This window comes from Empidonax traillii, unplaced genomic scaffold, assembly GCF_003031625.1.
Source record: "Empidonax traillii isolate 1590-97213 ecotype Southwest subspecies unplaced genomic scaffold, ASM303162v1 scaffold360:size843394, whole genome shotgun sequence".
Lineage (NCBI taxonomy): Eukaryota > Metazoa > Chordata > Aves > Passeriformes > Tyrannidae > Empidonax > Empidonax traillii.
Window position 1 is genome coordinate 539,415 of NW_020955553.1, and position 4,840 is coordinate 544,254.

The window sequence follows — 4,840 nt, forward strand, 5'->3', positions numbered from 1 at the left end:
AAAAATCAGAGAGACATACCAAGTCAAACGCTCCTTTTTCTGCCTATCTCGTCCGCAATGGTAAAATAGGCTAAACAAAACAAGTGCACATCAAGATAGAGCCAATTAAGGAATAGAGAGCGGCGGGGGGGGAAGAGGGGAGAGGGTGGAGAGGAAGGCACCTCACTGAGCACATGGGGAGTGGGAGCGCAGCATCCCACCATACCTACCTTATGAGTGTTCAAAGGAAGACAACTGGGGTAAATTGGAGCCAGCTTTGATTTTTGCCATCCGGTTGCACCCGGGTTGCGGGGGAGTGGGGTGGGGGAGAAGGGTCTGTCGGGGCGGGGGTGAAGGGGGGGGATAAAAAAGCGCGGGGGGGCGGGGGGGGAAGACCGAGCGAGGGTAACAAACGGTATGCAAATGACTGGGCTTTTTGGGGATTGGTTTTGCCTTCTTTTTTCTTTTTTTTTGGAGAGAGGGGGGCTGGAGGGCAGGAAGAGAGGGGGTATAGAGGAAAAGAGAGACCGTCAGTGGCGAGGTGAGTGTGTCCCTGCACGCTTCCCACACGCGTGGGGGAGGAAGAGGGGAGTCGTGCGGGGCGCGGCGGGAGACCCGTCGGGGGTCGCGGGCAGCGCTGCCCTTGCGAGGGGCGCGGAGCCGCCGCTGCGCTGACAGCGCCGGGCCGGGCGGGGCACGGGGGCTGCACATTCCCGGGAGCAGGGGGTGCGCCAAATGGGGGGAGAGGGGGTGTGCGTGGATGTGGCCCCCTCCTTCCCTCATGGCCTCCCTAACCCCCCGACCACTTTTCCCCGGCACGGCTGCCTCACCGCTCCCGGTGGCTCCCCGTTTGGAATTGGAGACCGGTAACTCTCACCAGAGCTCACCAGCATCCCACGGTCCTTAGGAAGGAGTTTGGGGCGGCGGGGGGAAGCGGGCGCGAGGCGGGGGGGTGGGGTGGGGGGTGTTGTTTGAGAGTGACGGTGAGGCGAGGAGGAGGAGGAAGGAGGAAGGCTGGGAAGAAGGGGGTGGGGGGAGACGGAGCTCCTGAAATGGAGCCAGCCCAAACGGGAGACGATGCTGGAGCAGAAGCTGCGTCATTTCGGGGCTGGAAGAGGGCTCAGCTCATCCCCACCGCCTCCCTGTCTACAGGCAGTGGGGAAAGACAGCGGCAGGCCGGGGCAGGGTGCGAGGTGCTGCGGGGTCGGGGCCACCTCCTCCGCCCGCCATTCTCCGCAAGCCCCCGGGGCCGGGACGGGGCAGGAAAACCCCGCGCTAGGAGAAGGGATAAGCCGCCTTCGATCTGCCTAGCTAAATCAGAAAAGACAGGGGCAGGGAGAGGCGAACGGGACTCGTCGACCGCAGGGCAGCGGGCAGGACCTGTCCGAATAGGGGCCCGCAGCAAGGCCGACTCTCGCGGGGGTAACAGGGTCCTGGGACGGCGGGGGTAAGAGGAGGAATGATCGGCATTTATAACGTCGGGGAGGCTCATAGCCTTTCAAAGAGTTTCAGCTGGGTGAGTGGAAATGCCTTCTGCCCCTTTCACATTTGGAAGCACAGCAGTCTTTGAGCAGGAGGAGGGGGAAAAAATAGGTTGGTATTTTTTTTCCCCTGCTGGACAGTGGATCTCTTTGAGCCTGTTGTCATGTTCTATGGCTGCAATTATAAATAAACTTTCCTTCTGCAGAAAGGAAGTAGCTGAGACTCAGGGTCTGAAGCTCGTGAATGGCTAGCAGATACCCCGGCCTTTGCTGGCCCATGCCAAAGGGCAGAGGAGGTGGTGGTCTAGCCCTGCACTGAGAGAGTGTGCGTGCAGCATGCTGCGTGTCTAAGGAAAAATAACTGGCCTGGGAAGACCTTCCCTTCTTTCAACTCTGTCCAAGGCAGTTTCTTTCTAAAGCTTATCTCCCCAAAGTCTTCCAATGCTTGTGTTCACTTATTTTATCTTTTTTTAATTCTTTCCCTACCACTCCTGTGGTCTCATGTTTAAAAAGGAAAGCTGCTCTTGGTGGGCTGAGATCACAGGTGCCATCATGGAGGCCCATGGTGAGCATCAGTAAAAAGCAAGAGAGAGTTGAGTCCCCAGGCAAGATTACAGTGCAAGTACACAACTATGTGTATCGCCGTCCAAGCCTTCTACAACACCTGCCACAGCAAAGGTGTTGCATGCAACATCCTTAGAATATTGGCCACAGTCATTATTGTTATGTGCATATAGATTTTAGCTTATTTTATGACTGTGCACGTGTGTGTGTGCAATATTTGTGTGCATGCACATACACATTTGTATCTATGTATACATTCAGTAGTGATGGGCCTGTTAAACTGAGAAGTGATTTCTCTCCTACGGATAGATGTATAATACACACATAGTGATGATACCTAAGGTGTTTGGGGGTGGGGATGCATAATATCTTATAAACTTGAAGTTTTTATCAGGCAGAGCAGATTACTTTAAGCGTTCAATTTCTCAGCGATCCAATTTTATTAGGATTTACTATCATTTGTGCTGTGCATCCCTGGGGAAATAATGCTTTGATTAATGTAATCCTGGGCTGGGATCCGCCACATGCCCCTCTCCCAAGAGATGGGCCCTGTTTGACAAACAAAAACAGAGCAGCAACTATTGCAATCTGCACTCACCTTTCGAAAGCACACAGGCCAGCAAGCAGACACACACACAAAATATTACCCTCTCCTCCCCGCAACCCCAAATACAATAGCAGCATCTCAAAACAATGTGCACTTATTTATTTACACAATGCCTCTGATTCAGTGTGGTCTGTACAGTCCAGCCCTCAAATGCACAGAGGCAGCCCAAAAAGGATGCTGCTCTGTCCCCCACTGAGAAGCTGAAGCATCTCTGGGAAGCTCAGTGTTTCTCTGTATTTCAGGTTCTCCTTGGGCTCCCAACATTTCTGCCTCTTTGTTTCCCGCTCCAGGCCTTGCTGCAAACCGATTTTAAGTCTACTCCTTCAAACCACTGGCAGCCCATGGGCCAAAGAAGCTGACCTTGCAAGGCTCCCTGGCACCCACCTGGGGGGACATGTACCTCTCTAAACGGGCCGTGGTAAGTGAATCACTGCCAGACACTGTACCCAGCTCACAGGGAGAGGGGGGGGACCCAGAAAACAACCTCAAACAGAAAGTCTGTTCATACATTTTAAAGGAAAGAAAAGAAAGTATTCCTCCACCTTTGGGGGTTGCTGGGGTTTGAGCAGCTTTGTTCCAGCCACGACTCCCCCCCCCCCCACCACCACCACCACCCTCCGCCCCTTCTGTTTGTGTCAAAGGCTGACAGGAACAATAGCGTTTAAACAGGAATAAACATGCCCAGATCAGAGCCCAGCTCTAGAGAAAGCTCTCCTTTTCTTTACATCCTTAGGTGAACTAGCCGGTGTTTCCCCCTTCTCCCCCACAAAACGACGCCCATCAGCAGCAGCCCAAATATCAGCTTAATGTTGAATTCCTTCCCTCTACCCCACTGGAACAAAGCGGGTCCCACTGCACCTGAGGAGGACATCCAGCCTCAAAAAAGGGCTCTGACTTCACTTTAGCCACTTTTTTCCAAGTCCAGATTAATAAATCCAGGGGAAGAAGGAGGGGAGGGATCTCCAGGCTGGAGATGAGGAGGTATGAGGTTTGTGTCGAGGTTTTTAATAAGCTGCTGCTCTCTCTCTCCTTCGTGTTTACCCACTGACCCCCAATACGGTGACTCAGCGATTACCGAGCACTGGATATCTGTGTGCGAGGGGCTGGGAGGGAATTCCTCCCCCTTTTCTCCTTCTTTTCTTTCCTGATGAAAAACGTTGCAATTACATTTCTGCATGCTGATCTGAGAGTTCAAATAACAAGCCTTAAACGCGTTATCAGGCGCTTGTTAAAGAGGGAAAAGGGGAGTGAAGAGGGGAACAAATCCAGATGCATATGCTCCTGTACACGCCTGGATGTAAGTATACCTATATATCTGCACACTTATATGTGCAAAGAGATACATATTTAAATGGCAGACTGCTAGAAGAAGAGACGGACTGTTGTTCGGCCTGAGTGCCTTCACCCTGGGAGATGAGGAAACAACACTAACCAAACGAGAGAAGAAAGAGCAAGAGGTGCAAATCACTCCAGGGAAAAGTTGTTTAGAAGCAATCTCTGGATTTTCCCAGTGCAAACTGAATCTCCTATCGGATTTGCTCCAGTTTACCCGCTCCCCTTCTCCCTCCCACCCTGGGGGGGATCCATCCCTATTTCGCATTTTCCTTCTTTGAAGCGTCTCCCCGTTTCCTGCCGCCCCGCCCGGGAGGGCGTTTTCCGGGACCTCGGCGTGGCCGCGGCCCGCTCCGCGCCCGCGGAAAGGCCAGAGGAGCAGGGGCCGCCCCAGGGGACGCGGGGTGGTGGCGGGCTCCCCGCTGGGCTTTCGGGTCCCAGCCTCCGCCCCCCACACTTCTCCCCCCTCTAGCTCCAAGCAGGCGGCAAGAAACCGTTTCAGAAGTAGGGTGGTGGGACTGAATTTAGAGAGGGGAGGAGGGAATAAATGCAAAGAGATGATGAATAACGTTAACTTTTGACTGTAGGAGTCATGATGGAGTTGAGCGAAGCTGCAGGGAAATATGTCATTTAATCCCAGGGCTACTGAAGTCCCTTTTATCAAACGTCGGGATGCTGGAATTATACTGCTGTAAAGGCAACTGAGTACTTAAAAGTATCCAGCATCAGGCAAATATATAGATTGGAGGAATGGGTGTAAAATGAAGGCACATAGAAACTAATCACACGACCGTGAAAACCCCAAGCGGATTAGATAAATAGATGTGCATTAAAAAAAAAAAAAAAAAAAAAAAAAAAAAAAAAAAAAAAAAAAAAA

At 52.5% G+C, this 4,840-nt stretch overlaps 1 long non-coding RNA gene across 4 annotated transcripts in view; it reads left to right on the forward strand.

The window, feature by feature from the left end:
- The first annotated feature begins 126 nt into the window (after positions 1-126).
- Positions 127-4,840, forward strand: part of LOC114061793 — a 7,499-nt gene continuing 2,785 nt past the window's right edge. For 2 of the 4 annotated variants that reach the window (XR_003572224.1, XR_003572225.1), the window contains exons 1-3: positions 127-239; positions 2,922-3,049; positions 3,853-3,928. This is a non-coding gene — a long non-coding RNA (uncharacterized LOC114061793). Of the gene's footprint in view, positions 240-1,303; positions 1,496-2,921; positions 3,050-3,852; positions 4,807-4,840 lie in introns of those variants that run through there. The other 2 variants (XR_003572222.1, XR_003572223.1) reach the window with 2 other exon arrangements.